General features: G+C 34.9%; 1 protein-coding gene across 3 annotated transcripts in view; it reads left to right on the top strand.

The window, feature by feature from the left end:
• Positions 1-8,169: 8,169 nt before the first annotated feature.
• LOC149802303 (uncharacterized) overlaps positions 8,170-21,166 on the top strand; it is a 105,231-nt gene continuing 92,234 nt past the window's right edge. For all 3 annotated transcript variants that reach the window (XM_089956724.1, XM_089956726.1, XM_089956727.1), the window contains exon 1: positions 8,170-10,519. The gene's annotated coding sequence lies outside the window, so the exon portion shown is untranslated. The remainder of the gene's footprint in view (positions 10,520-21,166) is intronic.

A 21,166-nucleotide genomic window follows, 5' to 3' on the forward strand; every position in this document is an offset into this window, starting at 1 on the left:
GCTGTTACCTTTCAAATTCACACACACACACACACACACATATATCACCATCATCATCATTTTCATCATCATCATCAATCCCTTCAGCCAAGAGGTCGTTGGGGCACCATAGTTGACTTTACAACCAATTCTCTCCATCTTTTCCTGTTTTCTACTGTCCTTTGGGAATCTCCAAATCCCTTGCCTTCCACTCCTTAATATTGTCCTCCCACATCTTTTCTATCTGCCTCTTCTTCTGCACCCTCGCACTGTGCCTTGCAAGATTGTTTTTGCCAGTCCAGATGATCTTGCGAGACATGACCATACCACTACAGTTTGCACTTTTTTACGGTATATAGTTATGAGTCTATGCTCTTAAAATAAGTAAGTGAAAAGCAATAAGCTTTGTAAAATTCAGTACATAACTTTTTCCCATGAATACAAAGTGAACTTAAATAAAGAACTTACAGTACTGTGAAATAAATCCCCCAAATAACCATATAATTACAGACACAAGTCCTATTAATAGATGTTCTGAATAAACTTAAGTGGAAATCCAATGCTGAAAGTGTTGATGTGTCTGTGGTGGCCTGTATCGTGATGTGGTGTTGCACAGTCTTTTGTTGAAACACGATAACATAATTCCAGGTTTGAATTCACTATAAATAGCGATACCTGTATCTGTCCTAAAATGTAATTTTTATGACCACTCTGTATTTCCAGAGAAAATAAATATCACTGAATTAAATAATTTGAAGAAATAAATTCCAGCTCAATTGAATTTCTGCAGACAGTAATATTACAAATTGATTCTGCTAGACCTTAAAGCACAAATAAATAATTTTCAAATAAACAAGATTTATATTTTAAACTAAGACCTAAAAACTACATTGTTCAACAAAGATCTTATTTATAAATAGAAAGTCCCTCACCAAAATCACAATAAAGCATGTGACAATCATCACGTAGTCCAGCTGTACAAAAAACAATCTCCTTGACTCATATATGCATGCAGTGTCAAGTTGAGTTATATAATTTAAAAAGATTATGGCTGCCAAATTGGATCTAACAAGATTGGCACAATTTTCATGGAGCCCAAACCAGACACCATTAGAAGATTTTTATGAATACTCCAAGTAAATACAACCATCCATGACAAGATTTGTAATGTGTTCAATATGGTAGCCATAGCCAAGGTCAGATCACCACCATTGTCAATTAGAACCAATTATATATCATAATTAGCCTTCTGGTGAAACCCCATGTCATTATGTGTGTGTGATTTGGATTTTTAACGTAGCTTTAACAATTTGTCAGTCATATTGCTACGATGTCTGCAGTGTGGCAGTTTTTAGTGATGTCTAGCACTGGGGCATCGTGCCACAGACATGATGTCCCACCTAGTCACATTATCTTGACACAATGCCTACCAGTCCTAACACTAACCTCTTAATGCTGAGCACCAAAATGAGGCAGCTGCTAGTACCATTTTTATAGATCACTGGTATGACTCGGCTGGGGCTCGAACCCAAGACCTCCAGCATCTGAAGCAGACGCTCTAACCACTAGGCCACCTGAGCAGTTGAACATATAATAAAATGAAATGAATTTTAAAAACTAACAAATAATGCAAAATAAATAAATAATTCTCTGGTCTTAAAAGTAACTAATAAAAAAGAGCGAAAACTAACAAGTTTTGTCAAATTCAACCAATGATTTATTGTAGTGGAAAGTCCATTTGCTATGTTACCCCGAGTTTTGCTATCTCTGGTTCTTTAGGATAGATCTTTGTATTTGGAGTGATATCCCACTTATCTGTCTGAGAACTGGTGCTCCAGATTGCAGCAGATATCTACTCCAGTGGGATACTGTCATATTCCTGGCTCCTTGTCACCGACTGGATCGTCAACTGAGTTGATGAGTTGTTGACTGTCATCCTTCTGAGTCACCAATTGGATCGTCGTCAGGGTTGCTGAGTGGCTGATTGAGTTGTCCTGCTGAGTTGACTACTGGGTTGCTGACTGAGTCATCGACTGAGTCTTCTTTCTGGGTTGCTGACTGGGTCAATGAGTTGCTGATTGTGCCTTCAAAACAGCTCGTGGTCGTGTGTCATTACTCGATCAAGATCAATAAAGAGAGAGAGACGAACAGTGCAAAATGATGAGAGAAGAGAGATGTTCAGTTAAAACATGTATTGTCGCAAGGTTGTGATTCCAAGATTTCTGCGCTACTTGGACATGCCTTGTAGCGCCTGTACCGAGGTCAAAGAAAGACAAGACCTTTTCCTTACACTTTTTAGATTCCCTGGCCTGACCCTTTCCAGTCTGACAAACTATGACCAAATGTGCTTGCTTCGGTGGGTGGTTTTAATGCTTCACTTGCAAGGGGACATCTCCACACAATACCACCTCATAACACACCACTATTGCACCGCAGCTGGCACATATATATACCCAGGTGGAATGAAGTGACCCAAAAACTAAGATGCTAGAAGGCTGGCTAACATTTAAAATCAAATATAAACTTTAACAAAATGAAAATTAGCTTATACAAAACAAAAATTATTGTCCATGGGGTTTTTCTCATTACATTATTCCCTAGAATACAAAGTGAAAAAAAATTAAAAAATAGCTTATGGTTTTGTGAATTAAATCCCAAATAATCCTAAAATTTCTAACACAAGCTGTAATGAATAATGTTCAGAAGAAAAGAAATGTATTGGTATTTCAACATAATTTCCAGTGTTGTAACCATGTGCCAACAGTCTTTTGATGAATCACAATAATACAATCCAAGAAGTCCTTGTTTGAATTCACTATAATTCCAAGTTAATGTCCTGGTCCAAAAACATTATTAGAGATGAGCACTTTGTATTTTGAGTGAATAAATAATTTGAATAAAAAAAATTCCAGCCCAAATTAAATTCTGAACACAATAATAAAACTGATTCTGCTTCAGGATCTTACAGCATGAATGAACCATCTCTAGATAAACAAGCTTATAAAGCTCTCTATTTGACCTAGGTCAAAATTATCATTTTCTATTAAAAAATATTCCTTAATGGAAACTTCTGTTCTTGAATATTTTATTTATGTAAACACAACGTCCTTAACTCAGACCAAGATAAACTGTATAGTTCTATTGATAATGATCCTTAAATATTAAATCGGGGCACCAATTAGCCGAGTGGTCCAAAGCACTTTCCATTACGGATCACTGCCATCTCACCTCTGTGTGTGTGGGTTTGAGTCTTGGATTGGGCCAATGTGGGTATGTGAGAAAGCTTGCCAGTAGCTTCTTGTGGGTCGGTGGTTCTTTCTGGGGTTTTCCTGAGTTCTTCCTCCACTATTAATACTGGCCGCCATGTATAGCCTATTGTGTGCTGAAAAATGGCATTAAACCCTACAACAACAATAAATATTAAATCAACACTAACCTAGGACATAGCTATGTGTTAGTTGTTTACAGAATTAAAAAAAAGCAATGATTCTCATCAGGTTGACAATGAACTATATTTTGGACATGGTCAGCTGCAAAATATGTTTTTAAACCCACAGCATATAATGAAAAAACAATAACAAACAAGTTTTTAAGGTTACTTTAATATTTTTGTCATATTGCTACAATGTCTGCAGTGGCAGTTTCTAGTGATGTGGCAGTTTATAGTGATGTCTAGCACCACAGGGGCTCATTACAAAGAAAATTAGGAGTTTCCATCAATGAATCGAGGGCAGGTTAGACCCACTGCTCTCGATTCATTGATGGAAACTTCTAATTTTGTAACAAGCCCCTGTGTCTAGCACTAGGCATCATGCCGCAGACATGTAGCATAATGTCCCACCCAGTTACATTATCCTGACACATGAGGTCGACCAGACCCAAGCGAGGCAGCTGCCATTGCCATTTTTATGTCTTTGGTTCAAACCTGCGACCTCCCCCCCCCATATATATATATATATATATCAGATATTCTGACATTATTGTACTGTACTACCTTGATAGAATTTCAAAAGCCTTTGGTTAGATCCACAGGTATCAACAAAGACTTGTAAAGCAAATGGGACAAGGTAACTCTTGACTAACCAAAAGTTTGTCTTATAGTCTTATGAGAACTAAATTTGTTGTGATTTTGATATTCAAAAAAAACAAGAAAACAAGAACAACAAAGATCTTACACATCACTGATATCGGGGAGACTACCCGTTATGTTTTCTTGTCTGTGCCGAATTTATATTTAAGAAAAAATATTTTCTGTATATGTATGTAATCAAATCATTCATCATTGTTAATGAATTTACCAAATTATTAAGTTCCAACCTAGGACAAAATTTAGTAGTCAGTATCTTTTGTTATAAATCGACTTCACTGTCAACTGCATAGACCCAGTTTATATGCCTATTCTGATAGTTGATCTCATAAAATGAACAATTTTAGGACCTTATTTTGTATTACCTGTTGTGTATCGACTGGACTTGCTCAAGTTATAAATCGATTTCAGCTGTCAACTGCATAGACCCAGATCTGCCTTCACATAATGCGATAGCATATCTGGGTCTGTGCTAACCTAGACCTTGATATGTTGGCAGATCAAGTTGTATAGTTTTGCTGTTTGATCCTAGTTATAAGTGAGTACATATGGTGCATTTCTAAGGTAAGGTAATTAACATGTATTTTATGATTAGAGAGATTAGGAAGTGGAATAGTACTTACTTCCCTTGCAAAACTGGCAATCTGTGATTGATGGCAGATGTCTAAGGATCTAGGAATTTGCGATTTATATTTCGGATAAATGTTGTCTTGGTTATATTTATTGACATAGTATTTTAAAAAATAAGATAAGGGAAGGCAGACAGACCAGATATCCACACACCAACCCTGATAGTCTGATAAATCAACCCCCCAAAATATGTGTTTGTACTGATGGACAATATCAACCCGAAATAACCTGAAAATCAATACAGTCACGAGTGACGTGTTGATTTATAGGCCTACCCTGATAGTTAATCATATAAAATGATCAAGCTTGGGTCCTTTATTTTGTATTACCTGTTGTGTATTGACTGGACTTGCTTGAGTTATAAATTGATTTCAGCTGTCAACTGCATAAACCCAGGTCTGCCTTCACATAATGTGCCAGCATATCAGGGTCTGTGCAAACCTAGACCCTGATATGTCAGTGCATGTGCAGCGGCAGATCAAGGTGTATAGTTTTGCTGTTGGATCCAAGTTATAAGCCAGTACATATGGTGGATGTGTGCATGCGTGCATGATTAGGATTTTTAACGTAGTTTTAACAATTTTTCAGTCATATATCGCTACGATGTCTGCAGTGATGTCTTAGGCACTGGGACATCATGCTGCAGAGATGTAGCATGATGTCCCACCTAGTCACATTATCCTGACACCAGGCAGCTGTTAGTACCATTTTGGAAGTCTTTGGTATGACTCGGCCAGGGTTCGAACCCATGACCTCCCGCTTCTGAGGCGGATGCTTTAACCACTAGGCCACCAGAGCAGTCATAGTAGATATGGTCTTGAAGGATTTCTGTGATAAAATTATTGAAAGATTATTGAAGTAATCACTTTATTTTCATAGATTGATTTTTTAAAATGAATTGATCAGTCCATTAGGAACAACCTCGTCAAATTCTAATGCAAGTCGATTAACATCGACACTCTGATAGAGACTTAAGGTAATCATACTGATACTTCCAGTAAGTTTTTGGCAGATGAAAATCCAGTGGGATTTGCAAAAAACAGTTTTATAACATTATAGGACTTGAAAAGGACAATGATGTTTCAACAATCAATGGAATACCTGCTCCTTTGTGGCCCCTGGTGGCTGAGTGGTCTAAAGCTTTAACTGATCACTGTCATCCTGTCTCTGTCTGCATGGGTTCTAGTGTCGGGCTCCACCAATGTAAGTAAATGAAAAAGCTTGCTAGTAGCTTCCTGTGGGTTCTTCGCTCCTACTGGGGTTTTCCTTGGGTTCATCCTTCATCAGTTAATGTACTGGCCCCATGATGTAAAGCCCATCGTGTGCTGAAAAATGGCATTAAATCTAAAAGAACAATGTCAGCAACCCACACATTTAATTTCCGACAGTACTCCTGCAACTGTGTAAAAAAAATTAAGAATATTGTCATTTTGTTTAAATTATGAAATTACCAATGGCTTGAGGGTAGTTAAGAATGGCTATTATTCAAATGTAAGAGAATTTCTTCCAGCATGAAATCAAAATGGCTGAGAATGACTCTGTTGATAATCAGCCCTTTCTTGTTTGCCATCATAAGGTTCTGACCATTCAATTTTCTGTGTGAGGGCATGGAATTTTTTTTGAGAAATATTCTGGCCCCCAAATAGCTTGAAAATATGTATTTCTTGCTCTGATTTTGTAGTGGAAAAAACAGTCCATTATATCAATATAAAAAATAAATTGTCTTGAAGTAAGAGACCAAAATATTCTGGTTTGAAAATCCCAGTAACCATCTCCCACTCCCTCAAACCCCTTCCCCCTTAAATATTTAAAATTGTTGAATCTATGTCCCTGACAAGGACATAGATTCAATGTGGGGCATGACTACCTTTTCCTCAAGGCACGTTACACTTTTGAAATAAAATTAAGGTCACTATACATAAATAATGTACATTATGTGTTGAATTATTTCAAGATCAACCACACACTATCTTTAGACCATAATCAGTGAGTGTGCACATAACAGTCTCAATACAAGATAAACTTGATGATTTCATGATTCTTAGGATCAAGTTTTCACCTCAGTCACAAAACACTTGTATTAAAAGACCTGCTGTTTCAAAATTGTGTTCCTAGCAGAAAATGCTGAACATTCATCACATCAGCTGAGGTATTCCAATGTAATGGAGACAGAAAAAATGGCTAATTACATTGTAAAAAAAAAAAAAAACACCAGTAGGTGCAATGTGCATAGATCTCTGATCCTTTATCAGGTTAAAAAATGTTTGCTGAGGGGGGCATGGTATGGGTTAGACCCTAGAGTTTTCATTCTGAAATGTGTTGACACTTGGGTTACTGATCAAACAAGTGACTTCTCTGAAATTATGCTACATCACGCTAGTACCCTACAAATCCTCGAAGTACTTTGTCCTATGGTCATAACATGAACATTAGAAAGCAGCTTAGTTACGAGTATGCAAAAGCTCCACTGGAGTTGGTCAGTATTATGGATTTAAAAGCACACTCTGAATCCAGTGTTTGTATGTGGTCAAACCTTTCTATATCTACGCTGTAACCATAATATAACTGGACAGAAACAGAAATTTATAACTGAAACTGGTATTAACCCATATATTGTCTGTCTGTACCCGCAGGGACTTGGCGATGGACATAATTGCAATTGATAATTGTTGTTGTTGTTGTAGGGTTTAACGCCATTACTCAGGACAAGATTAAGGCTATACATGGCAGCCATTATAAATGGTGGAGGAAGAACCCGGAAAATCCCAGAAAGAACCACCAATCCATGAGAAGCTACTGGCAAGCTTTCTCACATAACCACATTAGCCGAATCTGAGACTCGAACCCACACAGACAGAGGTGAGATAGCAGTGATCTGTAATGGTGAGTGCTTTCAGCCACTCAGGGCCACCTCAATTGATAATTGCACCATACTTCATCCTTACCATCATGAAAATAAATCCCAAGGTCACACCTTGGAAACTACAGGATCCCCTTCATATGTATTAAGATCCCCTTCATATAACCATGTACACTTAAGGGTCTGAATTAACACAGATATTTCCAGTGTCCAGCAGGGCAAGGTCATATGGAAATGAACTGACCCTGCAGAATATCATCTGCCCCTCTCAGTGAAATAAACAAAATTACTTCAGAAAATGTAACTGCCTCCCCCCCCCCTTCCAGGCTGCAGCAGTCAGTATTAACTGACCCCCAGGACATTTGGTACTAATTGTATGGGAAAATGGGAACAAGCCTGGAAATGGGTGAGCATAAAATAGAGTATATATGGGTTTGGGTGGCCAGTATTCGATCGGTTGATAATGAAAGTTATTTTGTAGGAAAGATAATTTTTTGAGAGGTTATCTTTATTGTAACTGAAAAAAACAGAGACATTGTTTCCTTGATGGAACTTCAGTCCTTTACCAGTCTTGAGCTTGGAACACTCATTACTAAAATTAGCACCTGACTCTTTGGTGTGGAATTGAAAGCACATGTTTCAAACACATGTAGGTCCAGAAAATGCAGTGGCTCATATCCTTTTCTCTACACTGAAGTTGTCGTCCAGGTTTCATCTATACTGATAAATATAGGTTTGGTCATGAGCACTCAAAAATTTAAAGTTATTGAATTTTTAATATCATGGTGTTTGCATAGGTTTACTATGGGAACTAAATTAGTACCGTGAATCCTCCATGAAATCCACAGGACATGGTAGCTACATTGACCTCCATACTTACTGGGCATCAAAGACACAGTAACAAACCCTGGAATCTACCACTGGGGCAGTTCTTACCCATGAAGGTCAAACTTCAGTGTGGAGGTCAAATCATGGAAGCGCAGGGATACTATTCTATGGAAACAGAATTCTAGTTTTATAAGCAATTGTTCACGAGGGAGAAAAATTAATTCCTCTTAAATGAATGAAAATTTGGTCTTAATTGATGTAACAGCATATTTCTGTTTCTTCAAGGGAATTTTTATCCCTTCAGTACATATTTTCCACCTTTAACGCTAGATTTTAAAGAACAGGATTCTTCTTTCTCCTGTTGTGAATATCACATTGTTTCTAATGCATGACAATATATTTTTGCTTTATTTTCATGATATTTCAACTTGAGAAATCACTCTTTTTCAATTTCTCTTCATTAAAATTTATAGTGCAGTGATTACTTTTTTACATTATTGTGTAAGATTTTACATTATTGTGTAAGATTTTACATTATTATGTAAGATTTTACATTGTTTAAAAGCAAATTATGGGAAATTTCTTTACTTCTACAATAGAGACCACCAAAATATATATTTAAGAATGTCTGAATGAAATATTTACATGTCAGTAATTGTGACTTGTCTCAGCTTTCAAATGAATTTTTACATGGTTTAACTAAAATGTTTATCTCCTACCTGAGTCACGGTGCTGAACATTTTCTTATTGCTACATCAATCCATTGATTGACAGGGACTCAAAGAAATGCTACGTCTAGCCCATTTTTGAGTTCTCACTGCACAGAGACATTTTGATTTGGTTTGCAAAAATTTTTAAATTTCATTGAATATCCCACCACTAACATCAGCATCTCTATCTGTCACATTTTGGCCTGAAAATGGCAAACCAAACAATCAGGTCACAAGGGTTGTTTTGTCAGTACAAGTGCAGGAATTACATCCAATTTATTGTTATTAGCTAACAACATTTTTTTGTGTTGCAAACTGCATGCTTGCAGCTGTACCTTTATTTTACCAGTCCAGTTTTATTATTAGTGAAAGACTCTTGCCCTAGGTCCTTTGCTTGTACACATCTTGGGCACACATCTCCTAATAATGGAATCTCCTTACAAAGCTTCCTCTTTGTAATGCTGTTAATGGGTACCATACAGGTAATCTGCATTATAAGTATGGGAGCCTTATATAGAAGGATTATGAAAGCCTTATACCAAGGGATTATCGGGTGTTATACTGAGGGTTTATGGTAGCCACTACTGAGGAATTATGGGGGTTTATACTCGGGGATTATGGGGGACTTATATTTGGGGATGTTCCAGTGATGCTGTGACCTGCATTCAAAATCAATGTCTGAAGCTGAGTGTTTAATGCTGTAAAAGCATATTATAATTGGGTCTCATGAACCAAAAACTAAAATAAAGTGAAATAAATTTTTAGAGGTAATAATTTTAAAACATTTGACCAGTTTAATGAGATCCCTAATCAGGTCAGCAATTATATAGAGGAGTTTTATAGTATGGAATTACTGTATAATGTAAATTCATCATCTTAGTTATTCATATTGAAAGAAAGCGATATCTGTTAAACAACTGTCACTATCACTAGTGTCTAATTATATGGCACTAAAATTCTTTGTCACTGCAATTAGAGCTGGTGTATTCAGCCATGAGTGGGCTTTTTATGATCTAAGTCTCTGCCACTCTGAAATCCACTCTACTGTACACTTATCATGCTCGACTGGTCTTTTATTCACAGGACTAAGACTCATGGGGATAGGAGTGAGTGATCAGAAAGGGCACATTGGGTTCCTCTCAGTGCTGTCAACATTCCCTATTATTGGAGTTCAGGTAGATTTACCAACTCTTTACCTTTAGATGTTGTATAGTCATTAACCTGAAAAGACGGCAGGTTTAATGAAGACAGGTAGATAGGACTTGACAGTTGTGTTGAGAGGTGTGACAATGACAGTATGTGCAAGCAGTGATTTAAAGTCCTACAACTGCATGCTCACTCTTTCCGTCCGATTTAGCAAATACATTAGTGCTGTATAAGAGATACCATATGTCATGTAGAAGGCCATGCATGCGATAGTATGAGGTAAGTTGACTGATGTGTGGATATGATTAGATTTGTCTAGCTAAAATCTTCATAATGATTATGACATTTGTTTTTTTTTTGTGCATCTGCTTGCCTCGTTTAACATACTAATAGTGTTTTCATTCTAGAATCATTTACTATAGGTGTCAGAATTAGTTCAGAGGGAACTATCTAGACTGGAGTTAGCCACCTGTTTTATTTTAGTGTTGATTACGTCATTAATATCCTTATAAATTATCAAAGATTTTGTCTTACTTGCAATAGCAGATTGTATAAGACTAACAGAATTGATCTTATGCAGTTAAATTATGTGAATCCTAGACAAAGCCTCATCTCTGCCTGTAGAGTAGGAGTTTCTGATTCTGAGATTGGATTTCCCTACCACAGAACAATGCATAGCGACTGATCATTTTTCTGACATTTCTGTATCTGGTAATATGACTTGGAGCATTATGTTAAATAAACCGCAACTTTGCTGTAATTGTGATCTACATCGTTTTGGCCAGGATCAAGATGACATCATTTTCATGAATAAGCCACTTGTGGGATAATTATATAGCTTTCTCACACTTCAGTACAGCTTTGAGGAAATGAGAGGAATAGCTGGTATCATATTCCTGGAGGCAACAGCATTACCATTGACTCTGAGCTCTATGTAGACTTTGGACGCTGGGGGACCTGGTGAGAAAAGAGGGAGTCCATCAGTGTGCATTAAATCACTCCTTTTTAGAAAATCAGTCAAATTTTCACTTTAAAAATATGAAAACTATTTTTCTGTTGCATGTAGTTACACATACTTACAGTTAAGTTAACATTTTAGTAAGTCAGTGGACTGGGAGGATAAATTAATAGCTTTTGCAAATGCCTACATAATAATCCCAGTACAGTTGTGCCACTTGCTTGTTGTGATAATGTCTATATCAAAATATAGTATGCTTTTCAAATGTTTCATCTTCCAGAAATTTCTAATGATATCAGAACAGGCTTGAGTGTTGGTAAAACAGCAGAAAATCTCCAATCAGGTTTTGACTGATTTATTTTAACTTTGTTGTTTAACCAGGGGACAATGTGCCCAGGGAAATACATATCAATCTTGGATAAGTGAGTAATTATGTACCTCCCATATAAAAGACTAGCTTATGCAGATGTTTTCTCAGATGTACAAAATTCTCCTATGGATATCTTGTAAATGCACTTATGTATGTAGCTCAAAATTTTGGTACAACATTCCTATAGGACCTGTATAATTTGTACTTCTGCAAGTTTTAAAAAGGCTTTTTACTCAAAATTCCTTTGGATCTTAGAGTCTGCATATGGTAACATATAATATATAAACGTAATGCTTAAAGGAACAGATCTAGTGTTTTGATAGTAAATTTATAGAATTTCTTGTAAAAAAAAGTAATCACTAAAAAAACAAATGACATTTAAAAACTTAGGCTGACCCTAAGGTAGGAGAGTTCATGTAGGTATTGGTCAAGTTTATTCTGGGGAACCAGTCTAACTAATTTATGTCACAAATAACCATCCTATAGTACCTATTATACATGCACTGGGCTCTACCCAGATTTGCCTGAAATAAAAAAAGGATATGTTGACAGTTTGAAACTAAATGAAGCATGCAACAATGTCATGTTTGTTGATCTATTTCGAATACTGCCTGTATGTATATATAGAAACATTTTTGCTCTCATTCTAACTGACATTAATATGCATAAAAATTATTTAACAGTTGCTGTTTATTGCTAAAATTTGTAAGGTTTCTGATCAGTATTCAAGTTGAGATGAAAATATTTTGTTCATCAAAATAAATTGAATTATAGATTACAGTAGTAAGTAGCTATGAAAATGAATGACACAAATGCATTATGGATTACAATAGTAGTAGCTATGAAAATGAATGACACAAATGCATTATGGATTACAATAGTAGTAGCTATGAAAATGAATGACACAAATGCATTATGGATTACAGTAGTAGTAGCTATAAAAATGAATGACACAAATGCATTATGGATTACAATAGTAGTAGCTATGAAAATGAATGACACAAATGCATTATGGATTACAATAGTAGTAGCTATAAAAATGAATGACACAAATGCATTATGGATTACAATAGTAGTAGCTATGAAAATGAATGACACAAATGCATTATGGATTACAATAGTAGTAGCTATGAAAATGAATGACACAAATGCATTATGGATTACAATAGTAGTAGCTATGAAAATGAATGACACAAATGCATTATGGATTACAATAGTAGTAGCTATGAAAATGAATGACACAAATGCATTATGGATTACAATAGTAGTAGCTATGAAAATGAATGACACAAATGCATTATGGATTACAATAGATGTAGCTATGAAAATGAATGACACAAATGCATTATGGATTACAGTAGTAGTAGCTATGAAAATGAATGACACAAATGCATTATGGATTACAGTAGTAGTAGCTATAAAAATGAATGACACAAATGCATTATGGATTACAGTAGTAGTAGCTATAAAAATGAATGACACAAATACATTATGGATTACAGTAGTAGTAGTAGCTATAAAAATGAATGACACAAATGCATTATGGATTACAGTAGTAGTAGCTATAAAAATGAATGACACAAATGCATTATGGATTACAGTAGTAGTAGCTATAAAAATGAATGACACAAATGCATTATGGATTACAATAGATGTAGCTATGAAAATGAATGACACAAATACATTATGGATTACAGTAGTAGTAGTAGCTATAAAAATGAATGACACAAATGCATTATGGATTACAATAGTAGTAGCTATGAAAATGAATGACACAAATGCATTATGGATTACAATAGTAGTAGCTATGAAAATGAATGACACAAATGCATTATGGATTACAATAGTAGTAGCTATAAAAATGAATGACACAAATGCATTATGGATTACAATAGTAGTAGCTATGAAAATGAATGACACAAATGCATTATGGATTACAATAGTAGTAGCTATGAAAATGAATGACACAAATGCATTATGGATTACAATAGTAGTAGCTATGAAAATGAATGACACAAATGCATTATGGATTACAATAGTAGTAGCTATGAAAATGAATGACACAAATGCATTATGGATTACAATAGATGTAGCTATGAAAATGAATGACACAAATACATTATGGATTACAGTAGTAGTAGTAGCTATAAAAATGAATGACACAAATGCATTATGGATTACAATAGTGGTAGCTATGAAAATGAATGACACATGCATTATGGATTACAGCAGTAGTAGCTATGAAAATGAATGACACAAATGCATTAAGCTATGAAAATGAATGACACAAATGCATTATGGATTACAATAGATGTAACTATGAAAATGAATGACACAAATGCATTATGGATTACAGTAGTAGTAGCTATAAAAATGAATGACACAAATACTTGTCATTGAGATGTAAATCGAATTCTGTTTGTTCCAGAAAATGTTATAGTGGCTTGGGATTATTACTGCAAAATTACAATGACCATATAGTACATGAAATCTCTCTCTCTCTCTCTCTCTCTCTCTCTCTCTCTCTCTCGTTGAAAATAAGAAGAAAAAAACTTAAATAACGCATTAAGAATGAATAATAAAAAAAAAAAAGTTGTTTACTGATTCTGAAACAAGGTCAGAAACTAGGTCAGCATTAAACAAAATGTAAAATTCCAGTAAATAAAATTACATTACAATAGCATTTAATGGAATAATAGAAAATTAAAACTAACAAACAAACAATTAAATTAAATCAAATAGAAATTAAATCAAATATATATATATGAGGTTGCAATACTTAAATTATGAATGTTATGCTATCTTCAATAGCAGAGACAGAATAGTTAATGAGTCATGGACCAATCTGATCAAGTCCTGTAGCTTTCTTGGTATCAAGTTCACTGAGACATTATTTAACAAAGTTTTTTGATACACCGGCTAGAGAAACACCTCCTTAGAGATTTTTCTGCTGTGTGTTTGTATTTGTGATGGATGACATTTTCTTGGTCTACAAACTGCTTTCTGTTTGACAGTTTACTAAATGATTTACATATTTTTTAAAATCTTTTATTGTAATTTGAATTTATAGTTCTTTTTTGGGTCAACCCTGTCTCCAGTCTTGCATGTTGGCAGGTATAATCAACCATGAAATTCAGGAAAATTGGTACCCCCATGAATTATTGTGAATTCCCAGTAAAATCTGTACCCTGATGAGTTATAGTGAGTTCCCTGTAATCTGTACCCTGATGAGTTATAGTGAGTTCCCAGTAATCTATATCCTGATGAGTTATAGTGAGTTCCCTGTAATCTGTACCCTGATGAGTTATAGTGAGTTCCCAGTAATCTATATCCTATTTATAGTGAGTTCCATGTAATCTGTACCCTGATGAGTTATAGTGAGTTCCCTGTAATCTGTACCCTGATGAGTTATAGTGAGTTCCCAGTAATCTGTACCCTGATGAGTTATAGTGAGTTCCCAGTAATCTATATCCTGATTTATAGTGAGTTCCCTGTAATCTGTACCCTGATGAGTTATAGTGAGTTCCCAGTAATCTGTACCCTGATGAGTTATAGTGAGTTCCCTGTAATTTGTACCCTGATGAGTTATAGTGAGTTCCCAGTAATCTATATCCTGATGAGTTATAGTGAGTTCCCTGTAATCTGTACCCTGATGAATTATAGTGAGTTCCCAGTAATCTGTACCCCAATGAGTTATAGTGAGTTCCCAGTAATCTATATCCTGATGAGTTATAGTGAGTTCCCTGTAATCTGTACCCTGATGAGTTATAGTGAGTTCCCAGTAATCTGTGCCTGGAAGAATTATAATGAATTAACAGTAATCTGTGCCCTGCTAAATTATATTGAGTTCAAAGTAAAGGGTACCCTGATGAATTATAGTAAATTCATAGTAATCTGTACCCTGATGAGTTATAGTGAGTTCACAGTAATCTGTACCCCTGGTGTCAGAATAATGTGACTGCTTGGGACATAATGCTACATATGTCTGTGGCATGATGCCCCAGTACTAGACATCACTGTAAACTGCCATACTGCAGAGATCATAGTGATATGACTGAAAAATTGTCAAAACTACGTTAAAAATCCTAATCACACACATGCAAATTAAGTGAGTTCACTGTAAAATATACCCTGATGAAATATAGTGAGTTAAAAGTAAAATGTACCCAAATTAACTGTGAATTCACAATAATCATGATATATTCTACATGAATTCAAATGTTGCCCAAGCGAAATTGTTGTTTTGACCTAAGGCTTTTAGATATGGGATTTTCAAGTCCTATGATGCATTTGGTTTAATTTCATTGTTGACTGGGTTATGAAAATAGGTTCATGTATTTGTTTGCAACAAACTGCTTCTCAATCTGTTTTTTCAATCAACATTACCTGAGTGTACTAGTGGGTTTATAAAATGTGGCCCCAAACACCTATAACAGCTCACCATGTTGCAAATCCCAATCCCCCAATATACCCAAGGTACCCCCCTCCCTCCAGCAATGACCCATAGATCATAATGTACAATTCATCACATGTATAAATGCATCTTTCTAGTGTGACTGCATTTATAAAGTTTGGTCAGGAGATATTTTAAAAATGTCTTTGTAAAAGAAATTCATGAAAATTTTACCTTTGACTAATGCTCCTGGGGGATCTCAGGGGGTGGGAGTCACGGATGATTTATTGCATACACATAGATGTCCCAAGAGCATTTATAACTGATGAAGTTTCATTAATTTCCACCAAGTATTTTAGGGAGAGAAGTGGTAAATAACAGATAGATGGGACAGATGGATGGATATATGGGGGATATACAGATAAACAAAGGGTTACTCAGAAGATCCCCAGCTAGAGCATAATGAGGTGTTGAGTCTCAACTGACTATAATAAATCGGCATCACTTGACCCAGACTCACAGGAAGGTAAATAACTACAATTGAGAAATAACTTGAACACTTTATGAAGCATCGATTTTTTTTTACACTTGCAATGAACAAGTTTGTTTGTAGAGTAAACACTTATAAAGTGTATTAAATTAGAAATTATTTAAGACTACAAATGCTGACTTCTACAGGTTTTAAAACACCTGCAAATATAAGGTCACTAGCTCTTCAGCCAGATAATGGAGGTACTCAAAATTATTTGATATGATTTTTATAGAGGCCAAAAAAGGCATCTCAGTTTGTAGTAAAACCCTTGAAATGCTAATGAACCAGTTTCCATTCACAGATGAAATTTGTAAGGTTGGATTTTACTTATGCACAGTCAAGTTAAATCATCTTTCAAACTCATTATACAAATAGTTTCCCTATATATTGTTGGCAGTTAGTTTTAAGACTAAACTTTCCAATGTGTCCAAATCCACAAATAAATTACATTGATCAAAGTATCATCCTGTGCAAACTTGCAAACTTATCATGTTTTCAGCCACTTTTTAAAGAGGTTTCACTGTAGTAACAAGCCAAGATGCCATAAGTCAAAGATTTCCCTTCTGGGATATCTTCAGAGACTCAGTTATTTTTCTCTTAGTGAACTGCTGCCTAAATACAGACACAATATCATGCCATAATATTCATATTCTAAACAAATAAAGAATTTCCTTTAAATCAGTATGAATAATGCCTGAATCTAAGCCAAGGATAAGAGGAAAAATATTAAAAAAATAGATAAAGACAGTATATTTAAGAGTGCTGGGCCAGAAGTAATAATTGTGATCTGAGTCCTATCAATTTCAGTCAAACTCTAATATTGGCATACAACATATATTTCAGCTTTACTCACCAAATTTTATTAATTTTTATCATGAACTAGTAGATTGACAACTGTCAGAAAGTGTGTAATGTTTGTTTCCAGCAAGGTACTTTTTACTGAGCCAGAAAATATGCTTTGTAAGCCTCGAAACTAAATTTACCATATCATTCTTAATTATATCAATTTTTCAAACCAGTGAAAACTTATTTCTAATATATAACAATTTCTGTTTGAAAATCTATTTAAAATGAAAAAAAAACATTGTTACATTTAATTTCAGTAAAATTTTGAATAATATTTGAATTTTAAAAATATTTTTAAATATTTAAATTTAATTTTAATACAAATTTCAAACATGAAACATACAAATCATAGACAGTAAAGTTGACCAATGAATGACATTTAAGACAAGCTCAGTCTTTGCAACTTATTATGTTTGGTCTAGGGTCAGTGAAGCATGATAACTTACACTGATTTTTTAGGCAAAAATGCAATATACCTGTTCAAATGTGTATACTTGTTTACACTAAAGAAACAATGACAGGTGCTATGTTCCAGATTTATTGTATCAGTGGTACATTATGCCAGTTGTTCAGATAGATAATTGCACATTCAAATTATGCATAGTGATTGGAAATTAGTTAATTATTTAGTGTCAAGCCAGACTCTTTACATCATGATGTTTATACTATATATATTGTATATAAGAAATAGAAGGCCTCAAGGTAGATCAGTTCTGTAACTAACTGAGTAACTTCTCTAAATAAAGTCTTTATTATTATTATTATTATTATAAGTACCAAACAAAGGTGATCCAGGATTTGAACCCACATCCAAGGTGGATGCTCTTCCCACTAGGCCACCAGAAAAGTATTAGAAAAATAGCTGTCTCCTTGTTGTGACTTTCAAATCATAGTATATCATATGTACTGGCTTACAAATCCATTCCAACTGCAAACAACATTGAACCAGATCTGATGTCACATAACATGCTAGCAGATCAGGGTTAGTGACAAACTGCATATATCCAGATCTGCTGGCACATTATGTGACAGTAGATCTGGGTCTGCACAGCTTGCAGTTAGGTGAGTATGTACAGTAATAAAGCTGTTTTCCATACACATCAGCACATAGTAGCTTTGCTCCTGTTAAATAAAGTCGCTGTTTTACTCACTCATTCATATTTCAATACATGTAGTTAGACATATTCTCCCAAAAGGTATTCTTGCATTGTAAATAGATAAGATACTTAACAAATGTGACCAGCACACCAACAGATTGTAAAAAAAAAAATGTATTCAGACTTACAAAGAAACAAGGACAAGGCCTATATCATGCTTACTGACATATTGTGAAGCCAAAACACAAAATTAAATTTGTGCTCTTTGCCATGTGATCAAAGAAGGGAGTGCTTATTTACCTCACTAGATAGTTATGGAGTCATGAAGCTCTTCATGGAGGAATGTTAACATGTAATTTAATCCCACTGAAAGAATGTTTCTTCTGTGTGTCTTTATACTTGAGTAGGCACAGGTCCCTATAAAGTGTGTAGACATTTAGCATTGCATGTATGTGTTAAGTACAACTGCAGCTTGCATAAACCAAGATCTGCAATCATATAATGTACTGACAAATCTGGTTCTATTCAGTTTGTTCAAATAATTGGTAGAACAAACAACATACACCCTGAGCTGATCTGACTTATATGTAAGTATACACAGTAAATGACTATTGTAACTGACTAACTGAACATTAGTATGTATATACACAGTAAATGATGATTGTAACTAACTGAACATTAGTATGTATACACAGTAAATGATGATCGTAACTAACTGAACATTAGTATGTATACATAGTAAATGATGATTGTAACTAACAGAACATTAGTATGTATGCACAGTAAATGACTATTGTAACTAACTCAACATTAGTATGCATACACAGTATATGACTATTGTAACTGACTAACTGAACATTAGTAAGTATACACAGTAAATAATAATTGTAACTGACTAACTGAACATTAGTATGTATACACAGTAAATGATGATTGTAACTGACTAACAGATCATTAGTATGTATACACAGTAAATGATGACTGTAACTGACTAACTGAACATTAGTGTGTATACACAGTAAATGACTAGTGTAACTGACTTACTGAACATTAGTATCTATACACAGTAAATGACTATTGTAACTGTCAGACTAACTGAACATTAGTATGCATACACAGTATATGACTGTTGTAACTGACTAACTGAACATTAGTAAGTATACACAGTAAATAATGATTGTAATTGACTAACAGAACATTAGTATGTATACACAGTAAATGATGACTGTAACTGACTAACTGAACATTAGTGTGTATACACAGTAAATGACTAGTGTAACTGACTTACTGAACATTAGTATCTATACACAGTAAATGACTATTGTAACTGTCAGACTAATTGAACATTAGTATGTATATACATTAAATGATTATTGTAACTGACTAATTGAACATTAGTAAATATCTTTATGTAAGGTCTGTTCATTGGTTAGTGTTAAGGGCACTGTTAACACATTAGTAGCTGCATCATACAGGGGATATTGGTAACTAAATGCCTTGTGCATAGACATGCCATTAAAGGCAGCCTGGGCTGCTTATATACGTACACTGTAGTGTTTGTAACAAAAATTAGAAAAGGACTTGATATTAACTGTTTTACACTTCATTATATTCTGATACTTTGGTTCAGCTAACTCTCTCTCATGAGGTCATCCCATTGTGCAACAAAATGGACTCCCCGCAAACCCTTCTTGACCACCCAGGAGAAAAACAGTATTTTAGATCGGGATGTGCAGGCAGGAGTCCCCAAAAATAACCAGGTATCACAGATAATTTATGTAAATAGTTATATACTGTTCAAAAGCTAGATTACAATATATACAGTACTTACATTACTATGCAGTGTTAATCATTATGTTAAAACATCAGTGTCAAAGCAGAAATGTAAAGTCTCTAATCTTGTGACTAGGGTTTAATTGGAGTCCTAGAACCTCACTTTGAAGACATTAACCCTAAGATTTCTATTCCTGTACTGAGAATCTAAGATTAAGAGTCATTCCTGTACCTGCATTGTACTGCATTCAGGCCCAGGGTTTCATTACTATAGAACTGAGAGTCCCATAATACTGTGCAAGTGCTATTAATAAGTACTTTTTTAATAGTGGAAATTAAGTCCCAAGCAAATTTTCACCAATTTCTGAGAGTCAGGGGGTCTTTCTATGGAGTTAGTTAGAAACCCAATACAATAAAAGTGAGGTTTTTGTATACTGAGATAGATTCTGTGTGAAAACTGTTCAGACCAGGTATGTGAGCTATTTTTACTGTGTTAGGACTATATTCAGACTGAACATGTGAGCCATTTATACTATGTACTAACCAGAGGTTCCCAAACTTTTTCGGGCCTCCATGGTTATCCTCAGCACCCCCTACCTTACCTTGTAACAAGCATTATTAAGCATTAGTGTCCCCCTCTGTAATCCCACTGCCCCCATGGGGGCAGTACTGCCCACGTTTGGAACCACTGATGTAGACCATATTAGGACTGCATTAAGACAAATATGTGAACCTTTGAAACCATGTAGACCATACTGGCACTGCATTCAGATCAAACATTTGTATCATTTATACTGATGTAGACCATACTGGCACTGCATTCAGATCAAACATTTGTATCATTTATACTGACGTAGACCATACTGGCACTGCATTCAGATCAAACATTTGTATCATTTATACTGATGTAGACCATACTGACACTGCATTCAGATCAAACATTTGTATCATTTATAC

Source organism: Sinohyriopsis cumingii, chromosome 4, assembly GCF_028554795.1.
Source record: "Sinohyriopsis cumingii isolate HCF-2022 chromosome 4, ASM2855479v2, whole genome shotgun sequence".
Classification (NCBI taxonomy): domain Eukaryota; kingdom Metazoa; phylum Mollusca; class Bivalvia; order Unionida; family Unionidae; genus Sinohyriopsis; species Sinohyriopsis cumingii.